This window comes from Rhinolophus sinicus, linkage group LG01, assembly GCF_036562045.2.
Source record: "Rhinolophus sinicus isolate RSC01 linkage group LG01, ASM3656204v1, whole genome shotgun sequence".
In the NCBI taxonomy this organism is placed as follows: domain Eukaryota; kingdom Metazoa; phylum Chordata; class Mammalia; order Chiroptera; family Rhinolophidae; genus Rhinolophus; species Rhinolophus sinicus.
The window spans coordinates 159,295,469-159,319,077 of NC_133751.1; the positions used below are offsets into that span (position 1 = coordinate 159,295,469).

Sequence of the window (23,609 nt, forward strand, 5' to 3'; positions counted from 1 at the left end):
AATATATCGTGTTTCCCTGAAAATAAGCCCTAGCCGGACCATCAGCTCTAATGAGTCTTTTGGAGTAAAAATTAATATAAGATCCAGTATTACATTATGTTATATTATATTATGTTATATTATATTATACCTGGTATTCTATTCTCTATTCTATTATATATTATATTATACCCAGTATTATATTATATTATATTATATTATATTATATTATACCAGGTCTTATGTTATATTAAAATAGGACCGGGTCTTATATTAATTTTTGCTCCAAAAGATGCATTAGAGCTGATGGTCCGGCTAGGTCTTATTTTTGGGGAAACATGGCATAAAGAACTCCAACAACTCAACAACAAAAAAACCAAATAACCTCATTAAGACTTGAACATATATTTCTCCAAAGAAGGTATACAGATGGCCAACAAACATATAAAAAGATGCTCAACATCACTATTTATCAGGGAAAATGCAAATCAAAACTATGAGACATCATCTTATACCCATGAGGATGGCTGCTATGAAAAAAACAACAATAATAAAATAACAAGTATTGGTTGGGGTGTGGAGAACCTGGGACCCTTCGGCACTATTGGTGGGGATGTAAAATGGTGCAGCTGCTATAGAAAACAGTATGGCAGTTCCCCCCCAAATTAAAAATAGTATCACTATATGATCCAGTAATACCACCTTTGGGTATATATACAAAGGAATTGAAAGTAGGGCCTCAGAGAGGTGTACACCCATGTTCACAGCAGCCTTATTCATAATATCTATAAGTGGAAATAACTCAAATGTCATCCACAGATAAATGGATAAAGAAAATGTGATATACACATACAATGGAATATCACCCAGCCTTAAAAAGGACAGAAATCCTGACACATGCTACAACATAGATGAACCTTGAGGACAGGATGCTAAGTGAAATAAAGCAGTCACAAGAAGACAAACACTGTGTAATTCCACTAATATGAGGTACTCAGTCAAACTCTTATAAAGAGAAAGTAGAATGTGGTTGCCCGGTGCTGGGTGAGGGGGAAATGGGGAATTGTAGTTTAATGGCTAGAGGGTTTCCATTTTGCAAGATGGAAAAGTTCTGGAGATTGGCTGTACAACAATGTTAATGTATGTAATACTATTGAACTACACACTTAAGTTAAGATGGTAGATTTTATGTCATAAGCATTTTATCACAATTGAAAAAAACAACTGTGGCTCCCCATATTTCCCAGTATGATGGTAAGGACAAGAATAATACCTGACACTTGACCAGGAACTTCTTTCTTAGAAGCTCAGAGAGCTGGGCCTGCAGACTTGCTGATGCCAACTCAAAAAGATGACCAAGGATGAATTCAATTGTCAAGGCTGCACTCATCAGAGTTTTATTTTTTACTTTCTTTTTCCCTATTAGCATGCGTGTTTTGTATATCTCACCATTTCATCCCTGTGAAACCCAGGCCACATAAACATCGGTGGATGCTGACTTTGAAGGGTTACTCTGTGTTTTCTGGGGTTGGGGGGAGGACAGGCTTGTCTATTTGTCAGGGTCCAGGAGAAGAGGGATTTGCAAAGTCAGCCCCCTTCCTCTTCTTATTTAGAGAATTCAGGAACATGCCCATGCAGTCCCTCCCCGTAAAATTCACTATTTTTTCTCCAGATAAAAGGTGACCATTGATTTCTTTCTACTTTTGACCTTCAAAGTGAACTCAGTGTTCACCTTGAAGTAATTCCTGTCGAAAACTTACATGCTAGATTAATATTCCAGGTGCTTTCCACCATCCAACATGATCTACCACCTTCACCCATTCCATGTCTTCCTCTTTTTTTTTGTTTTTGCAGAATCACTTCCAGGATTGGGGATCAGAGGCCTTGCATAATAATGACACTTTGTAAACGGATAAACTTCCCCCCAATATCAAACACAAAGGGACACAGGGAAAGTGGAAAGCTGAAGATGAGAAATGGCAGGGACAGAACACACGCCCCCCAGAAGAAATGCATACAGCTTTTGGAAACACGCATTTACAAAAAAGAGGTCAGGCCCATCTGGAAAGTATTTTAACAAAATAGAAAACCCTTTTCTACTATGAGCAGATTAGCAAAATACAAAAATCCTTGAACAACAAAGCTCTATGACCAATGAAAAAAGCAAACCAAAACCTAAAAAGGAGCTCCTTCTAGGGATGACCGGCCACCCCTGAATTGTAAGCCTCTTCCTGGTGCTCGGGGGCATTCCTGGTGCCATGTGCGATAGGCCTGCCCTCTGCAGTTCCCCCGTGTGTCTCCTCCAGGCATTTATTTGTGCAGAAGTCTCCAAACAGCAGTCAAGTCCAATCTCCTTGCCACCCCTACCCCCATGGGAGCGTGGGCTGCCTCTGTCAGAGCCTGTACAGGATTTCTGAAACCACTTGGGCCGAGATCCCCAACTTAGAATCCTCCCTTATTCTGTTAGCTTCCTCTCCATTTTCTTGCACAACATGGTAGTAAAAAATGAGTGAAAAAATGTGGAGATCTGAAGATAAAATCAACAATGATTTTTTTCTCATTCATCACTGTCCTGGTTATTTTGTGTGATTGGGCTATAAACAACACATGAGTCCACTCACCCCTCACCCCTCTGTCGTTTTGTTTTTCAGTACAGAGACTATGGAACACTCTGGGCTGGAATGAAGAGATGACACAAAAACCTACCAATTCTCGTCTCTTCTCTTCATTACTCTCCCTGTCTCTACGAACACATTCACAGTCACAGAAGAAATCTAGTTTGTTTTTTAAAATGTCCAGAAAAGAGCTCAGCAACCTCTCTGATTAACCTGTTCTAACGTTTAGTAACAGTCCAAAAATATAGTAACTTCCCTCTTCTAACTCAGATTTGAGGCATTTTCCTTCTTCATACAGGCCTGAAAGGAGCAGGTCCTTGTGCAAGAGCCTTTTATTGACTTGAAGTTCTTTATTAAACTGTCCCTCATTGGCTCCAGCATGAATGATCTTGGGCCCTTTCGCTGTTTCTGGGCTCTGCTTTCCAAACCTTTGACCATGTCTCTGCCTCTTCTCTAGACTTGTCAAATCTTCCGTTAGAGGAAGCACAGGCTAAGGAAGACTCGATGCTCCAGTCAGTCAGACCTCATGGCTTCTTCGGGCCCTGCACAGCTATGGCCGCAGGTGGAGTTCCTCCTTAAACTCGGGTGCAAGCAGGGGACTGGCTCATCTCACATTCACGCTGCCCCCTCGCCCTTCATCTCTACCCCCATTTTATGTTGGTAAAAGACAGAAAGAAAAGAAGGAAGGAAGAGGGTGGGAAAATAGAAAAGGGAACTTAAGAATAAGAATTTATAAAGATATGAGAAATTATTTTAACACGAAATTCGAGCCAAAAGATTCATTTTACCATATGAAAAGTACATGGAAACGACAATCCCCTGCATACAGCCTTGCAGTATGTTTTTCCACATCATATTCCTGTATTTTCTGCTGCCCTTTGAACACCCCGCGTCTGCCTGCAAACACAAGCTGATTTGTCCTGGCTCAGATTTATGCTAATAGGTGAACATGAGGAGAGGCTTAGTTGAATTCCACGAAAGAAGTCATTTAATGCACCTCTGCAAGTTTGTTTTTTAAAGGCATAAAAGCTCTAAACAGGGAAGCAAGAGATTCTAATTTCATTTTCACAATAATGGCTGGATGTTTGTTCCTCTAACAGAGTGTGGTTACCAGTTATGCACTGGCTCTTACATTCAAAGCCAGAGCGATTTCCTCACATTACAAAAATAAAGACAGTTTAAGAAGGAGAACTAGTTAGTATTTTAGAGTGGCTATGGAAGATTTTTCAGGGGGAGAAAAAAGCACTAACCTGTGTTGTTTTAATCCGCTGAAAACGACCACGTTCTCAAGTTCCCCTGCTATCTTCTAGCCAGTTTCCTGTTCAGTGTTGCATGTGACATTATACTTCCTCACTGCACCTTCTTTGACTCGCCTCTCTCAGCGGTCAGAGGCATGTGATAAGATTGTCTCGCTGCTTGCTTCACACTGGGGTAACCTTGTGTCTAAAGAAATGGTTGTCTCCCCAAAGTGTGGTTTTCGGCGTCCCCCTAGCGCACAGGTACAGAGAAGGGAAGCCTGGGAGAGATGGAGGGGAATGTCTGAACTCCTGGTACTTCTGACTCCACAACGAAGGAAAGAGGAAAGGGAGACACAGAGATTCTTGAACCCCAGAGTTGCCCCCTCTCAGGCGGCAGCTGAGAGGAACTGGGTGCTCTTCTGTGGTCAGGACAGGGCCCCAGTGCTGCCGCCTTCGGGACGCTGAGGAAGGGCGGCCCTGGTGCTGCGCCCAGGATGTGCCCAGCCTGGTCTCTGGAGGGCGCTACCGATCTTATCACATGCCTCTGACCGCTGAGAGAGGTTCCCCAGGGCTCCGCTCACATTTCTGGATCCTGCAGTGACAAGGGCCACTCACCCTAAATTTCCTGGGATGGTCTCAAGTTTACATCCAGCCTATTCCATCCTGCTGTCAGACGGTGTGCCCTGATTCTTGGTTCAGCAAGCAAAGTCCCAGTACTCTGCCTCCCAGGACTAAATAGCTGGCAGATATTTCCCCCCTGCTGGTCTCCAAACTATGCCAGCCTTTTGGTTTCCCCTCAAAGGGCTGGCACTGACATCTTCTGTGGGATGATGGTGTGTGTGTGTGTGTGTGTGTGTGTGTGTGTGTGTGTGTGTTTGTGGTGGTGGTGGTGGCTGATGCTGGCCTGGCAAGAGCACCAGGAGAGAGCCCAGATGTGTCCCAAACAGGGGGCAGAAGAAGAGCTGAGGCAGGACCAAGCAAGAAACCCAGGGGTGCCATTTTTTTCTTGTTCCTGTGCGCAGTGCTTTCCTCTTTCCTTGTATAATTCCTTTAGCTCTGGAGGTCCAAACATACTGGAATTGGTGGATGTAGGAAGTGGTGTGTGGGAGTAAAACGATGTCCTGGACTGAGGAAAATATTCTGCAATTTGTACAATTTGACTCAGTGCAGAAACCCCAAGTTGTTTCTATTTGGCTACCCTGGCATAATTTTTTAAAATGCATTCAAAGGGATTTTTTGTTTGTTTTTTTTAGAAAGGTAACTGTAGACAAACTCACTGTTCCAAGTCTTGAAAATATCACCCTATAATTCCCAAGTGAAGTTTTCCATGTGAGAATACCAAGTAAGGAAATGAGTCCTGAGAGTCAGAACTTTGGACAACAGTAAAACCCTGAAGTCTCACCACATGATTGCATTTCTGGCTTTGAAAACATGTATAACTATTTTACCATTCTGATAGTTGATGGCTGGTTTTATGATTGAACTGTACAGTTAGATTAGCCAGTTGAGTCAAGATGGATATAAGCATGGCCTTAGCTTTAAAATGCAAGTAATGGTAAAACTCTGTCATCTTGAAAAAACAAAACGCTATATAGATGACAGATAAGAATAACTCTCCATTTGAATGTATTTCGAAGTGTCACATTCTGCGTTAAGCTGCCAGTTCCATTTTCCATTTAAGCAGTTACATATGTTCTACTTAAGCCATGCTGTGTGGAATTTTTAAAGGTCTTAAAATGCTTTATAATTTTCCTTTGAAATCCCTAACCTGGCCTCCTGTCCATAAATTCTTTTCTGTTTAGGCATTTAAAAAATTTTAATAGACTTTATTTTTTAGAACAGCTGTAGATTTATAGAAAAATCAAGAAGATAGTGCAGTGTTCCCATCCTTTATGCACCCAGTCTCCCCATTATTAAAATCTTACATTTAGAATGACATATAAGTAACATTTAATAAACCAATATTGATATATTATTATGAACTAAACCGCATAGTTTATTTAGATTTCCTTAGTTTTCCCCTCCTGTCCTTTTTCTGTCCTAGGATCCATCCAGGACATCATATTACATTTAGTCATCATGTCTTGTTAGACTCCTCGATTGAGACACTTCCTTGGTTTTGATCACCCTGACAGTTTTTAGGCATTTTGTAAAATGTCCCACAATTGGGATTTGTCTGATGTTTTTTTCATCATTAAGACTGGAGTTATGGGTTATTTGGAGTAAGACCACAGAGGTAAAGTGCCATTTTAATCATATCATATCAAGCAAATATATACTGCCAACGCAACTGAATATTGTTGATGTCGGCTTTGATCACTTGAGGTGTTTGTCAGGTTTCTCCACTGTAAAGTTGTCCACCCCCTTTCCATATTGTATACTTTGGAAGGAAAACCTTGAGGTTGGAGTATCTATATAAATTATTTGGAATTCTTCTGCATGGAAGATTTGTCTCTTTTGCCCATTTATTAATTTATTCAATCTTTTATTTACACCAGTATAACTTCAAAGATATTTATTTATACTTTGGGTTATAATTCAACCCTACTTTATTTTGTGACTCAAATTGTTCCACCTTTGGCCACTGGGAGCTCTTTCAGTTGGTTCCTGTGCTTCTTTGACCTACTTCTATCAGTTTTGTTTTTTGCTTTTGAGCGCTTCCTTTTTTCTGGCACTACAAGATGTTCCAGGCTCATACATAATACATAACTGTCCATGATTTTTATGTCCTACAAGGGAAAAAAGAAAACCAATCTATGGGCCTGAGATAATTTTTCTTTGCCTTCAATTTTCATTAGTTCTGCCACATGTATTAATACAAAAAAATTTTATTTTTACTGCTTTCATAAAATTAGTCCTACCTAGCCTCTACCAGCAAGAAGACACCAAAACATCAATTGAGTGAAATTCTGAAATTCCTTAATTCCAAGATGCATGTTTCTGTTGGTAGAGTTTTTTCCCCCTTCATATTTAAATATTCCTGGAATCAAAAGGTACATTTAATATCCTGCCTTTCCCCCCACTCCCTTACCTGTCATTAATGTGATGGTACATCTTAGGAACGGAGGAAGTAGAACAGTCAATTAGCTCTTGTTTGGACCATAGACATAATTGAATTACTTTCACTGATTTTTTTCCCCCTACTGAACACATATTTTGATTAAAGTGGTTTTATGTGTTGCATCTACAGACATTAAAACACCCCATGAGTCTTACGTACTCCCAGACATTCTAACTTTACCTCAAACCACAAATTCTTATCAAGTCCTAAATATAGATAAAGGAGGGTGGTGTTAAATTATTTTCAATTATTTTTCCTGGGTTTATTATCTGACTCCTTTTATGTTTACTTCTTCAAGCTCTCATAAATCTGTCATCGTGCCCAAGGAGACTAATGCTGACACTGAAGGGTTGTGAGAATGATGTTTCACTCCTGTTGATGAGGGATACAACTGTTTACAGATCAGGAAGGACTCCTTGATTCTGCCTTTCCTACAGTGGAGCCAACTGACTGCAGATTGGCAGAACTGGTTATTTCTTTCTCTGTGGCCAGCACCTTCCTTCCAGCTCAAGAACCACTGCTATTAATACTTGGGGAGCATCATGTTTTACTGAAATTTTCTCTTAATGGACAGAGACTTGTTCAACCATTCACCATAGGCATATTTCACAAATGGTCATAGACATAATATCCAATCTTTTCATCCAGGTAGGCAGAACTTGGCTACTCTAAACACTATTTTTTGTCTCACTCCTGTGTAAAATGTACTTAGATACTGACAGTGCCCTAATCATCTCACCAGCATCCAGAAGAGACTGGAAGAGATGCTGCACTGATTTTTTTTTGTTTTTTTTCAAGGAAACCATTGACCAAGCCCTTACCATATGCCAAGCACTGAGCTAAATGCTTTACATGCATCCATTTGTTTAATTTTTCCTGCAATCCTGTGAGGTAGGTACTGTGATCTCCACTTTACAGATAAGGTAACCAAGTTAGAAAAGTTAAATAACCTGTCCAAGGCCTCGTCTCTGCCTGACACCAGAGACTCGGAACCTAGTGCGGCTCTCTGTGGTCGGCAGGTTTAACACTTATAACTCATCAACAGGCACTTTATCAAGTACAGTCCTGTTCTCTAATTATTTTCTGCATGCTTTTCACCCCAACCAAACCTAAGTGGCAATGAAGGGCAGGGACACTGTCTTTTATCTCATTAATTCAGCTTTCCAGCTCATTCCAGCAGCTTTCTCATAAACCCTACACTTTGCCTGACTGCCAATCTATTTTTTTCTAATTTATTTTAAAAATTCATAATTTTTCTAATAAAGGTAAATAATTTACTGTTCTCATTTCCCTCCTTCCCTACTTTGTCATGTTTTATTTTGTTTTTTCATTTATTAGCTTCTTAAATTACAAGCGTATTTTGTTTCTTTTCAGTTCTTTTAAATAAAAGCCTTATCTGTTTATCTAAGTATATATTTAGTCCTAGCCCACATATTTCGATGCATTGTAGTCTCATTGGTAATTTTAAAATAGTCTATAGCTTCAGTAGTGATTTCCTTTATGACTCAAGATTTAAAAGGATCATACTTTAGTTTCCGAGTGCTTGGATGGAAGTGGGGACAGGGGCCATCTTCTGTTAACTTTCAATGCTATGTTATTGTCATATGTGGCCAGTATGGCTACTTTTTGGTTAATTGAAAAGTTTCTTTGTGGTCTACTATTTCACTGGTTTTTGTAAATGCTCTTTGGTATTTTAAAAAACTGTGTGTATTTCCTATTTGTTGGGTTAGGTCAATAATGATAATGATGTTATTCAAATCTTCCATTCCTACGTATCTTTGTCTACTTCATCAAATTCTGAAAGCATTTTGTTACAGTCTCCCCCTATGAGTATAGAAACTTTGTTTTTAAATTATTCATTTATATTTTTATGTGCATTCTTTTACTTGTGTTTTTTTTTTTTTTAACAAATTTCGCTTTCTATAATCCAGTGCTAAGATGTTCAGTGCACGAAGGTTCATTATTACTGAATCTTCTTGTTTGACTTCTCTTATTCTTTTATGTCTTGTTTAATGTTTCTTTTTACATTCATCCTATACTTTTTAATATTAATATTACCATCCCTATTTTTGTTTTGTTAGCATTCACCAACTTCTTCCTTTTTTTCCTTCCTTTCTGTGTAGTTTTAGTATACATATGACTCCTGAAGACAGCATATAGCTAGATTATTTTTTTAATCTGAGAGTCATTGATTTCATTAGAGGAATTGAAGGGTTCACATTTAGTCACATTTACTGTTATATGTCTTATTCCTGTCATTCTATCATATGTATTGTTATATTATTTTCCTCGTTATTTCCCTTTTCTTGATTTTTTGCTCATTGGCTATGCTTTTTATTATTTTAGCACCCTCTGCTGATGGCTCTGTGTGTGTATGTTTTAATATCTAATGGTTTAGAAATACTACCTATACTTTTTTCTAAAGATCAAATACATGTGACCTTTCTTAGTGAAGATAAGAGAACTATATAGTAGGATCCCGTTCAATGGTCAGTTCACTGTTTTGGGAAATTTAATAGTAGGTTCGTGTCAATAACAGTAAGTTGTGGGGGAGGGAGCAGGGGATGACATTACACAGGTATCAGAAACCCTTCTAAACCCTGCCAGGTTTCCTCACTTACTCCCCTCTTCCTATGAGGAGGACTGGCTAACGTGCTCACAAATCATGTGGGTAAGTGTAGAGTAAGGGAGCAGCCAAGAACCCAGTGGCTGGGACGTAGCCAGGACGTTACATCCCGAGGGAATGCTTCTGCACATTTTGGAGTCTGAGACACACAGGTGCTCTGGAAATCTGTAGAAGGCTCTGCAGAAGGGAGGCTAGTAGGGTGGGTTTCCTGCTACCTCACTTCCAGTCACTAGAAGTCAGCATCAGCTAAGAAATCAATTCTAGAATTAGGTAAGAGCTTGACTGTTAGATCATAAGAATGTAAACTTATCCTCTAAAGAGTTGAGGAATTCAAATGAGAAAATAATGTTGCTAGACCTGCTAAGAGACTAGAATTATGAGTTTCCTAACGTGTAGTTATGAAAGCATAAGAATCAACAAGAAACCACACTTTCTTTCCCCCGAAAGAACAAGGTAGTTTCCACTTTTCTAAAGCTTTGATATCAGAGCAGAAGTGATGGGGGAAATTCTGGCCATAAAATACCTAAGTAGATATTGTCTGTGTGTATTTGTATGTTTTATGTATTTTAATGAAGGTTAATATTAAAATTCCATATTTAGTTTTTCATGGAGAATCCCAGGGTAGTGGGAGGGAGGGAACAGAGATAAAGGCATAGCATCTGTTTGAAGACCTGCCAGTAACTCTCAGTTTACTGAACTGAGAACCTGGTTTGGACCACAAAGAAGAAGTGATACAATACCTTAAAAGAATGTTTCTGTTCCAACATAACATATTTTAAAAATTTAATTTAGCCACATAAACATTTTATGAGTTCAACATTATTTTTAATCACTCTCATAATACAAAAGGGAAGAATAAGTCTCTAAGAGTTGAAGAGATTTGTTCAAGCAAGTAAATAAGTGATAGATCTGGGATTTAAACCCCAGGCTTTTGACTCCAAGACCAGTGTCATTTCCAGGGTACACCGAAACTGTCTGCTTGTTCTGTCTGAGAGAAACTTAAACCCATGCACACCATATTTTATGAATGGTGTGCAAGGGGGAACTTAGTGAGGCACATATGCATGGTGTGCAAGGGGGAACTCAGTGAGGCACATATGCGTGGTGTGCAAGGGGGAACTTACTGAGGCACACCCTTGGCAGTCAGTGCTTCACGACTACGACGTAGGTCAAACAGGCCAGTCAGACCCCAGAGTAATTGTTTCTATACTGAACCTGGGGGATTTTTGGAGCATTACGTCATGCCAAAGGCTTTCCCATTAGCAATCATGCAAAAAGACACTATGCTCCATATTTCTGAGCCCTTGGAGCAGCTAAAGGGAAGATGAAAGGTCAAGAAAGTTCTGTTGCTGATACACTGCACTCTGGTACATTTCTTTATGCCATTGTAATGTAATCTAAGCCAGAATTATCAAGTCTTCTGGCCAGCTGTCTTCAAAGTCAGAGTCCTAGCAGAGTCATTCTTCTTTGGCATACTACAGGGCCTGATGCCAACAACCAAACTAGCCCTTTCTGATATCATGCAGTTGAATTCCAAATAATGAGGCCCCCTCATTCATCTTTGTTATTGATCAAAACACTGAAAGCATATGGTAAATTTCCTTGTTCATAAAAAGACTGGCTAGGGACACACAGAAAGTCTAGTTGTTCACCCAGGATGAGTTTTAAGAAGACTCATAAAAACAAAACTCCAGAGGTGGCAGACAGTACTAAGAACCAAGGCTCTCTCCCACATGTGTTGCTCCTTTTAGGTTGAATAAAGAATAGAATATAAAGCAATGTAAACAATTGAAAAGTGTGCCAAGGGTGTTGAGAGAGATCATGAATGGTAGTATGCAGATTAGCGGCTCTGATTCAGGATTTGTGTTTTCCACACATACATACATAACATGGACCAAGAGAACACCTAGTTAATTGCCTATTTGCATACCTTTCAGAAAAACTTAGATTAAAGAGACATGTTATTCTTCAAGGCTTTCTGACTTTCTTTTTTCTTTTTTTTAAAGTGTGTTTTTCCAGGACCCATCAGCTCCAAGTCAAGTAGTTGTTTCAATCTAGTTGTGGAGGGCGCAGCTCACTGTGGCCCATTTGGGGAACGAACCAGCAAACTTGTTGTTAAGAGCACCACACTCTAACCAACTGAGCTAACCGGCCACCCCGATATTTTCTTTGAATGAGATTCCAAGCAGAATCTGGACCATGTGGGTTCTCAGGATTTATTCAGGTTACAATTTGTGTGTGAATCATATCCAGCTGAGCAACGTCAAACCCAACCACGTGTGTTTATCATATATTTTTTTGGATTATGATTTGGATTTTGAAGTGGCTATAAATAGGCTGAATCACATGATTCTGTAAATGAGGTAGACTTTCAAAAGATAAACATCTCTCAATATTTTATTAATTACTCACAGTCATTCTAAATTTTGTATGTCAGTCATTTTGTATATCAGTGTCTATTATTTTCTTTGCCCTCAAGCAACTTCTAGAAATAAAGTTGGTGCCCTGGGAAGTACCTAAAATAAAACTAGGTGCTATTTACTGTGTTACTGTTGCATACTCTCAAGTACTGAAAGGAACATAATATCCATCAATTAACTTCCAAGATAAATTTATGTACAGAAATGATCAAACATTCCTGTATCTAACACCATAAGTGTGTTTATGGATACATGTTTCCTGACCAATTTATATTAACTGCATTTTAACCCTAGAGACACTGGGGATTATTAATAACACTGATAGAAGTGAAAGCATAACAGGAGTTGATGGAACATTACAATGAGCTGATTATGGTTTTTGTTTCTAATAAACTATATTTCCTTTTTTTGGAAAAATTACCATCATGAACTGTAATATTCATCAAAGCATGCTGAAATTTTTAGTAACTAGACTTTATAGGTGGGAAGCCTTCTTATGCAATAAAGAATATGGAGGGGGCAGATAAGTTGTGACAAGTAGTATGCTACTACATGTACAACTAAACATATAAATTCTGCTTAAAATAAAATTCATCTAGCTTGATTAAAGACAAGGATTTAAGGTTACAAAAACAAACAAACAAAGCAAAGCAACACCATTACCACCCTGGGTTGTTGTTCACGATAAACTGTCTTGCACTACCCAAATTGTAAATCAATCAATCCAGGAACCCCCAACCAAACTGTGCAAACTGTGAACTGACACACCTTGGGATTTCGTTTCTCATCTGTGCTGTTGCATAACAGGCATGTGTTACTTATGTTATTCCAACTCTTTATGCTTGAAGGGAAAGACAGAAAATAATTTAAACAGTGACAGCCATTTCCCCACCATTCTGCACAATGAGTGTGCCCCAGAGTATCCTGAGATGAGAGACATGAACCTGCAGTTCTCTCCAGCCACACGGTGTGATTCCAATCTTTAAAAATACATATGGCTCAGTTGGTTAAAGCACGAGCTCTCCACAACAAGGTTGCGGGTTCAATTCCCACAAGGGATGATGGGCTGCGCCCCTGCAACTAAGATTGAAAATGGCGACTTGGAGCTGTGCTGCGCCCTCCACAACTAGATTGAAGGACAACGACTGATGGGTCCTGGAAAAAAACACTGTTCCCCAATAGCCCCCAATAAAAAAATTTAAAAAACAAAACCAAAAACATATTTTTCACATGCCAGAGCCTATAAATGGCAGCCAGTCACTTCCTCTGGAGGTTGACCAAGGAAATAGTGAGCAAGAGTAATTCTAAATAGATGGAATTTCTATCTTAGCTACAATAGTAAACCCTAACTTCACTGCACTGTACTCGACCAGATCAGCCTTTATCTCAACTTGGTTCTTCCCGTCCTGGCACCGGTAGCTCAGAAACTCTGCTGCGGCAGTGACTTTAGGCTCAGTTAAATCACCATTTGCTCTGGGCAGTCCCTCCCCCATGTTCTCCTTCTACCAAGTTGATGAAGTAAAGATTTGAGACAGATTTTTTGGGGGGGAACAGAACCCTTTTATTGTGTCCAACACCTGTGACAGTTTCATGTTTCTCTAAAGGAGACAGGAAATTTGGAGCATTACTGACCCTTATAAAGGAAAAGAGGAGTGGGTAGACACACCCAGAGCTGAGTGAATTATCTTCACACATGAGAATGTGCTACTAGAACAACCCAGCCCTCACCTGACATGCTCCCCACCACAGTCTGCTTTATCATCCCTTTAAAAACATCTGGAACAATATGTAGCAAAACAAATAAATACTTTCCATCTCTCAGTACATCTCTTCAGTAGAGATTGAACTTATGGCAATAGCACCTCAGGGAGACATGTTCCGTGTCCTGTGATGCCAATCTTGGTCTTGGTTCAGGGGTCAGCCTCTTCCTGCCGGATCCTCCCAGGCAGAGCCATGTCCCCTCACGCCATTGCACAGGGGGTCCACTACACCACTCCTTTACACGTCTATCTCCTCCTGGGAGGGAGAAAGGAGCTTTCAGGTGTCTACTGAACGAATGAAAGATTACTGCCTTCCAACAACGAAGAACAGGGGACTCTCTAATTCTCAAATCCACAGTCCAGTTCACCAGTTTTGTAAACGGCCCACTCTGTGTATGCACAAAGTATATAAGAGCTTCAAAAGAAAAAACACGAGGATGGTGGGCTCCACCCCCTTCAACTAAGATTGAACAGGGCACCTTGAGCTGAGCTGCCTCCCGGACGGCTCAGTTGGTTGGAGTATGGGCTCTCAACCACAAGGTTGCCAGTTCAATTCCTCGAGTCCCGCAAGGGATGGTGGGCAGCGCCCCCTGCAACTAAGATTGAACACGGCACCTTGAGTTGAGCTGCCACTGAGCTCCCGGATGGCTCAGTTGGTTGGAGTGTGTCCTCTCAACCACAGGGTTGCTGGTTGGCTCCTGCAAGGGATGGTGGGCCGTGCCCCCTGCAACTAGCAACGGCAACTGGACCTGGAGCTGAGCTGCGCCCTCCACAACTAAGACTGAAAGGACAACTTGAAGCTGAACGGCACCCTCCACAACTAAGATTGAAAGCACAACAACTTGACCTGGAAAAAAGGCCTGGAAGTACACGCTGTTTCCCAATAAAGTCCTTCCCCAATAAAATCTTTTTTTAAAAAAAGAAAAAACGTGGATTCAGATTCTAACTTAACCTGTCTAATAACTTGTAGATCTTAAGGTCGAAACTGGATATAAACCTCCCTTTGTCCACCCTTCTACAATCTCCTGTATATTGAGATGTTTCCTGGACTTTCTTTCACGGAATTATAATGCCATCCCAAATGCTCTTCTCAAAAAGGATGAACTCGCTTTAGCTTTTCAGCTTTCTTTTTAGGGTTACACATAAACAGCACGCCTCTTGACAATATTTTTAACAGAAAAGATTCTCAACAAGACAGGAAGTCCTTGACAAATAGAAAGCGCCCAGTCTATCTTCAGTCACACCTATGCTGGGGACCTGGGTTCTGGTTTCATGTGCCCATGCGCTCTCTTCAGAATGATAGGCAGTGAGAAATGCCCAAATGCCATGAGAACTCATGTGTGATCGCCACACAGCTTGTATGAAACCAACACCATGGTGAACTTATGTGTACAGAGACAGCCTAACTGACTGACATCACATGTGCTATGGATTAGTGCTAACCCTGACCTAGAACCATTACGTTTGATCAATAGGGTGCTGGCATTCTATGTTGATAGCTGGCTGAAAAGGCAGCGATTGGAAATAAAGATTTCTCTACATGACCTCTCAGAAGAGACTTGCCCTGTGATCTGCCATGCCCCAATTTGAAAATTCAGATTGAATTATCTGTTCATAAAAAAGACCATTAAACTGATTTCAAAGGGAAGTACTAAGACTGTTATTACAGTTCAGCTGCTTCTAAAGCACTAGTTGCCTCAGGCTCTAACAGTCTAATCTTCCTATATATGCTCAGATTACTTTGCAAATGCTCTTAATAGCACAAATTATTAGCATTATCCATTAACCTAAAATAATTATTACATTAAGTGTTTATGTGTATCAAAAGTTTTATCTTTTTAAAAAAACAAACAAACCCTAAGTGCCTTTTAATGCACTGTTTAATTCATCATCATTGAGGAAAGCTGTTATTTCTACTTCAGAGGTAGTGATACAGAATTACTACAATATGAAAAACAATAGTAACACACCCTTCCAAGCAAATTATAAAATTGCCAAAGAGCTTGGTTTGTTGCCTTTCACCCTGGGTCACAGTTTAACAAATAGGTGTAAACTGATTAGCTAATCTCCCATGTTTATCTTGTATGGAAAAAAACTAGCAGTGATATGGCACACTTTGATGGGACCAGGTTGTTCTTACTAAGTCAGAATCTTATAAACATGTGTTATATGATAACTACCCAAGATATAAAGCCAGGCAACCTTCCTGGGTGAGTCCTCCAGTTACCTACTGCTGCATAACAACTCCAAAACTTATCTGCGTAAAACAACCATTTCATTATCCTCATGGATTCTGTGAGTCAGGAATTCAGAAATGTCATGGTAGAGACCAGTCTTCTCTGTTCCATAACATCTGTGGTCTAAGCTAGGATCATCGATAAACTGGGAGCTAGAATACTGGTGCTGGAGAATCCACTGCCAAGATGGTTTCTTCATTTATGTCTGAGGCAAGGTTGGGAAGATTAAATGATGGGCTCAACCAAGACTGTCCACCAGAGCACATACATGTGGCCTTTCCAGCACCTCGTTGGACTTCTTAGTTGGTGGCTCAAGTCTCCAAAAGCAAGTGTTCCCAAAGAACAGGCAGAAGCATGGCCTTGTATGACCTAGCCTTAGAAGTTACGTGGGGCCACTTCTGTTGTATTTTCTTGGTCAAAGTAGTCACAATCTTTCTCACCCACCAAATTCAAAGAAAAGGGACATTTCTCTCATTAGGAGAAGTGTCAATCTATTTGCAGCCATGCTTTCAAACACTCAAAGTGAGTCTTCAGTTTCCAACTGTCTGGTGCACCAATATTTTCAACTTGAACTTTTATGTACGTTTACAGAATATCAACCATAAATGGCTGCAATTATATTTCTAGATAATCAGCTTCTGAATTATGAGAGGTTATAGTTCCAATATAATGCCTACATTGGTGTTAGGTGAATATTAATTTGGAATAATGACAAAGTAAACAACTGGCAGAAGATCTGTTGGCATGTTTGGCCTTTAATTTTATCAAAATTATTCAGTTGGGAAAAAAATGATTCCCCCTGCCCGCCTGCCCCATCTCTATTAAGACTATCAGGTACCCCAATTAAACATTTGCGGAGCTAGGAAACTTAGGGGAAAACAACTTAACTTTATAGAACTAACAATTCAGCTTGAGGTAGCAAACTCAAACTCCTATCAGAGCTAGGCAGGTGAAGAAGTAAAAGTGGGCTGAGGTAAGCCAGCAGAAATATTGAGGGCTGGGGTTATCTGGAGCACATGTGCCTTTGCCTTAAGGTATTTGATGCAATTTAAAAAAAAAAAAATACTGCATTTTCCAGAATTGGCTCTTAGACCACAGTTTATGATCTTTAATTTAGATTAGGTGGTGGCTATTTCTTAGGTTTATAGTTTTTTGCCCTGGTTGTAATTCTGTAGTTAATAATAAATATTTATTGAGCATTTACTCCATACACTGGGCTCCATACACTGAGCTAAGCTATTGGCATTTTATCTTATTTAATGCTCAACAGTCCTTGGGATACTACTGAACCCATTTTACAAATAAGGAATTTGAACTTCAGGGAGGCTAATTAATAACAAAGGTGACAACGTTAGTGAGAAGTAAAGAGTGGGTTCACACCTAGACAGGTTTGATCCCAATACCTATGGTCTTAGCCACTGCACAATACGGTGCTTTTAATGGATGTGGCTCCCCTCAACCACAGTGAGTGGCCCCCAAGAAAGAGGGATGCTGACACTTCTTTGGTTGTAACCCATCCAGCTACTCTAATTTTGAGATAGAAATAGGAGTTTACGCACGGCAGTGAATATGCATGGACAGTCCCTCTTACCCAGCAATCCTGGAAGTTTAAGACTGTATAAGAAACAGTGGTCACTATACCCCTGTGCCCTGACAATGTTTCTCTAGAAACTCCAAAAGAGATCTCGAGCCTCAGCCTTCTAGAAGATGGGCAGTGCTTCCATCACTGATCTCTGGATAGAATACAACAGCATCCAGCAGTAAGGCACTACTCAGACTTATCAGAGAGGCACAAGACATAGCATCACGGAAGTCGGCATTTCTGTGCTCGACAACCTCTCTGGGCAGACCACATGATTTTCACTGTAAAAATCTGTTTTGAAAAATCCCCTTTAAAAAAAATCCCCCTCTATTTCCTTGAAAATTCAAAGAGTTCTCATACATCAAACATAAGACGGAGGCAGTTTTTAATCATTTAAATTATTTATCCTTCATTGTTTAATGCTTTATACCATTCCTCCATGCATAATTTATTATACCATTTATGTTTATTAAAAATTGATTATGGGGACATGCTCTCTCTCCATTCTTTCAGGCTACAGATATTTCTCTGTCAGATCACTTGGGAAGAGACAATTTTTTTTTTAAAAAAGTTCACTTTAATGGTTTGTATGCCCTTTTCTTAGAGTTCCTTTCCTTTGACCAAAAGGACTGGAGATTACCTCAATGCATTAACTGCTCATTTGTTTTCTTGTACAACATGAACACTTATCTAAAGGCCCACTGAGGCTTTCAGGAAAAAAGGCTTATTTACGAATATAGATGTAGAAAAGAGGCATGAAAGAAAAAGATTCTAGAGTCTTCCATGACAGAGATGGAGCCTGTGGAGCCATTCATTTCTCTTTGCCTCTTCTAGTCTGTTCCTTTCTTCTCCTCAGATGGATAGCTCATTTTCCTTACTTTGATGATGTTTTCAGTTATTCCTTAACTTTCTTCTAACTGGTTTGGTTCTTTTTTTTCCTCTTCTTTTTTTTCCTCTTCTTTTTTTCCATTTCTTCCCAAAGCCCCTTGCCTTTGCACTTCTCAAACCGGTGTTGCCCTCTGCAAGCCACCAATCCCAAATCCTATAACTTTCCATCAGTGTCTCCAACCCACTGCCCTCAAAGTGAAAGGTCCAAGAAGGTGACATCACTGGACATTACTGCCTCAGACCGGGCCATTCTACTCTTCTCTGCAGGAAAGCAGGGGAGAAGTAGAATGGAACAAAGTGTGTGAGAGACTTGTTAAGACGCACCTAAGGATCTCACAACATATTAGTCTGGAAAAGGTTTGCAGTGAACTAAAGCCCAAAGGAATCAAACTTGGCACATTCCAGTTGGTTCTCCTTGGTACTTCCAGCCTCCCCTCGTGGGATCCTGCCTCTCTTCCAGGGTTTCCTACTGAAGCAGATGAGACCATCACTAGCTGCCCAAGCCAACAACCTGAGGGTCACTCTAGCCTCTTCTCTCTCATTCACACCCATAAGCAATCAATCAATCGCCAAGATTTGAAGATTCTACCTCCTTCGACCTCTAGACTCCATCCCCTTGGCCATCTACCACTCTCCCTTGTCTGGCCCTGAAATAGTTTCCTGGGGTGCTCTAGGCCCAGGTCCCTTCATTCGCAACGTGCTGTAGCTGTGATCTCTCTGAAAGGTAGATCTGCTTAAAACCCTCTTCCCATCATGACTGAGATCAAGTCTAATCTTAACACGATTTATCAGGCCCGCAATATGTGGAGACTCCTGCTTACCTCTCCAGCCTTCAATTTTGCAAACCCTAGGTGTGACTCCTCCTCTCCCCCCCCCCCCCCCACCAAACACACTATGCAAATCTGCTCTCTACACTCTGCTCTCTAGCCACACACAACTTCTTTCAGTTCCATGGAAGGGCCTCTTGGCTCTTGGCCTGGGAGCATGCTATTCTTTTGCCGGCAACCCTCTTTGCCCAGCTCCACAGGAGGGACTCCTCTATCCTTCCCTGAAGTCCAGGCGTGTTGCCAGGGCACCTAGCACGCCTCCCGGCCCAGCACTCACTACCCAGCATAGTAGTACTTTTCTGCCTTCTAACTTCCTGTGTACCCACAGAATATAAACTCCGTGAGTGCAGGGCCCATGCATTGCTTGTTCACCATTGCATACTTACTGCCTGGTGCATGACATGCCCTTGGTAAGTATTTGATTGAAGAATAACTGTGGGGTAGTCTGTTCATTGGTGGCCTCCAATGAAACATGCCTTCTGGTATTCACACCTTGCATAGTCCCCTCCCTTGAACTGGGCTGTACCTGTGACTTGCTTTAACCAAAAGGAAGCTACCGAAGTGACACTCTGCTAGTCTTGAGCCTGAGCCTCAAGAAGACCTGGCAGTTTCTGCTTTTGTGATCTTAACCACCACATAAAAAGTCCGGCAACACTGCTGAAGAAACCATGTGGAAAAACCTCATGAAGAGGCCACTGGAGAGTGAGAGGTCCTGACACTACAGGGAGAAAAAAGAAAAGCCCAGCCACCCCTGCTTCCCAGCTACATCTTGCCCCCACTAACCTGGCCTCTGAATACAGCCCCAGTCTGGTTAAAGCAAGGACAGCAAAAGAGCTGCCCAGACGAGCCCAGCCCAGATAGCAGACTTACAAGCAATTAAATGATTGTTGTTTTAAGTCACTAAATTTTGGGCTTAAGCCACTATGTAAGTCATTTATTACATAGCAACATTTAACTGCAATAAACGAAATATATGAATAAAGGGAATAAGGAATTATTTCACAGAATAAACTTCATGCAAAAACAAGTCTGTATTTCTAACAGGCAGATCCAAGAAAATAGCAACAGAATTAAAAGGATATAAGGGAATTCTATATAACACCAGCTTCCATTTTCAATACAGCACAATTTTCCTCTACCATTTTCTTTGGTTCTAAGACATTTTCCAATGAAAAGATTTTCCGACCATATTTTATTTAAAAAAAAAAAAAAAAAAAAAAGGATTCCTGGTTTGACATTAAAGTTAAGGAGTCCAATCAAAGCTGCTATGCGAGCATTAACACATAAACGGAAACTAGCTATGGCCATCCCATACTGCTGTTCCATTTCCTCTTAGTCATCAGCAGTGTAGAGCCACAGCTGTGGATGAGGACGTGGGGGCTGCTGTACTGGGGGGAGGGGTGGGACTGGAACATTGTGGGGACTCCTGGCTTAGTTGGAACTCCCACAAATGTTCAGTTTGGTGTGAAAAATCACCCAAAGAAGAGAATGCCAAGTTTGACTAGTGGATTAAAATGACTAGTAGAAATAAACAGCCACCCACGTCTTTAGCACAGGCATCCAATCAATCACACACAATATTGATGTTCCATGGAGACAGCTGACACACAGTGTTATACAATCCAGGACATGGCTAGATTGTTCTTAAAACCCCATGTACATTTGCAGAATAGGGAGAAACGCTGCTACATTTATAGTGGCTTTGTGCAATTTTGGATTGCTAATTCTAATAATTGCTGTTCTTTCAGAAAGAAAAAGGATCATTATATAAAAACTATAGTCTAAGCAAAGTATCTGTCTTTTGTAAAAATCAAAAAGAAGAATGCCAAGAATATTGCCTAACCATTTATACTGGACTAATGCTTTGAATTTTCTGAATGGTCACTTGTAGGTAAAATTATCAATGTATTTTTGGGAATACATCATGTCTTTCAAAACTATCTCCAATTAATAAATCTTATATAATGGAGATCCAAGTAAAGAAATAGATGTAGGAAAAATTTGGCAGCATGACTGCTGCATGTTTAGAAAGAGAAGTTCCCAGTGTTTGCAAAGCTCCAGACACTCTACGAGAGAAACAGACCCTTAAGCAAAAATGTCAGTGTCCTGTCAGTTGGTGAGACTGAGCATGAACCCCTTTCAAATGGCTGAGAGAGCAAAATCTAGACTTAAGAATGGGAAATATTTCCCTTCTTTTTTTTTCTTCCCTAGATAAGGGAGCTCTTTCAATGGATGCCACTTGGCTGCTTCCTGGGACCCCAAAACCCGAGAATGGAAAAGCTGTTCTTTAATTTTTCCTCGTGTGTGGAGTAACTTCTGGTGAAAGCATAGACTGCAGTTTGTGGGAGAGGACAGGACACACAGGCAGTGAAAATGAGCCAAGCACCTCGTGTTTACCTTCTAGGGAAAAGGCTGGCATAAAACCAAGAGGTTTTGGGGAGATTCTCTTGGTGAAGCTAATCATCTCAGACACAAGGAAATGAAGGGGCACTGTGCTTTGTCGTGGGGATGGGGTCTCATGCTCCTTACATGCCAGTCGCTACGCTGGGCCTTTTCACATGGTTTTACTTAGTAGGTATTTAATAAGTGTCTATTGGTTGGATATAGGGTCCTATAAGCACCCTATATCCTTGAAATGGGCAAACCAGTGTGAGGCACCTTGGAAAAGTGCAGGGCTATTCAAATCGTGTTCTGTGGGAGGCTGCAGGCGCCATGGAGCCCCTCTCAGAGGACCCCATACGGCAGGTACACCCTGCTTCATCTGGAAAAGCTTTGTTTCTGTTTGAAAAAAATGAGTTCTCTGCTTAAAAATCACAAACAAACTGAAAACTACTGGTGCAGTACAAAGACTATTGGCTGAGGTTCCTGCAGACCTGAATCTGAGGTGTAATCCCACCACTATGTAACTACGTAATCTGACACGTCCTTTGATCTCCTTGAGCCTCTGTTTCAATAAAGAAACAAAGATAATACCCACTTTACATGGTCATTTTGAGAAGCGAATGAGATAAACTACGTGAAAACACTTTGAAATTATTTCACAGAATAAACTTCATGCAAAAACAAGTCTGTATTTCTAACAGGCAGATCCAAGAAAATAACAACAGAATTAAAAGGATATAAGGGAATTCTATATAACACCAGCTTCCATTTTCAATACAGCACAATTTTCCTCTACCATTTTCTTTGGTTCTAAGACATTTTCCAATGAAAAGATTTTCCTACCATATTTTATTTAAAAAAAAAAAACGTGGATTCAGATTCTAACTTAACCTGTCTAATAACTTGTAGATCTTAAGGTCGAAACTGGATATAAACCTCCTTTGTCCACCCTTCTACAATCTCCTGTATATTGAGATGTTTCCTGGACTTTCTTTCACGGAATTATAATGCCATCCCAAATGCTCTTCTCAAAAAGGATGAACTCGCTTTAGCTTTTCAGCTTTCTTTTTAGGGTTACACATAAACAGCACGCCTCTTGACAATATTTTTAACAGAAAAGATTCTCAACAAGACAGGAAGTCCTTGACAAATAGAAAGCGCCCAGTCTATCTTCAGTCACACCTATGCTGGGGACCTGGGTTCTGGTTTCATGTGCCCATGCGCTCTCTTCAGAATGATAGGCAGTGAGAAATGCCCAAATGCCATGAGAACTCATGTGTGATCGCCACACAGCTTGTATGAAACCAACACCATGGTGAACTTATGTGTACAGAGACAGCCTAACTGACTGACATCACATGTGCTATGGATTAGTGCTAACCCTGACCTAGAACCATTACATTTGATCAATAGGGTGCTGGCATTCTATGTTGATAGCTGGCTGAAAAGGCAGCGATTGGAAATAAAGATTTCTTTACATGACCTCTCAGAAGAGACTTGCCCTGTGATCTGCCATGCCCCAATTTGAAAATTCAGATTGAATTATCTGTTCATAAAAAAGACCATTAAACTGATTTCAAAGGGAAGTACTAAGAGTGTTATTACAGTTCAGCTGCTTCTAAAGCACTAGTTGCCTCAGGCTCTAACAGTCTAATCTTCCTATATATGCTCAGATTACTTTGCAAATGCTCTTAATAGCACAAATTATTAGCATTATCCATTAACCTAAAATAATTATTACATTAAGTGTTTATGTGTATCAAAAGTTTTATCTTTTTAAAAAAACAAACAAACCCTAAGTGCCTTTTAATGCACTGTTTAATTCATCATCATTGAGGAAAGCTGTTATTTCTACTTCAGAGGTAGTGATACAGAATTACTACAATATGAAAAACAATAGTAACACACCCTTCCAAGCAAATTATAAAATTGCCAAAGAGCTTGGTTTGTTGCCTTTCACCCTGGGTCACAGTTTAACAAATAGGTGTAAACTG

The 23,609-nt window shown here is 40.3% G+C and overlaps 1 protein-coding gene across 2 annotated transcripts in view; it reads right to left on the bottom strand.

Annotated features, from left to right (window-relative positions):
• Positions 1–23,609, bottom strand: part of WIPF1 (WAS/WASL interacting protein family member 1) — a 106,589-nt gene that overhangs the window by 63,794 nt on the left and 19,186 nt on the right. The window contains exon 1 of one of the 2 annotated variants that reach the window (XM_019727474.2): positions 3,845–4,002. The exons of the other annotated variant lie outside the window; for it this stretch is intronic. The gene's annotated coding sequence lies outside the window, so the exon portion shown is untranslated. Of the gene's footprint in view, positions 1–3,844; positions 4,003–23,609 lie in introns of those variants that run through there. 2 annotated transcript variants of the gene reach the window in all.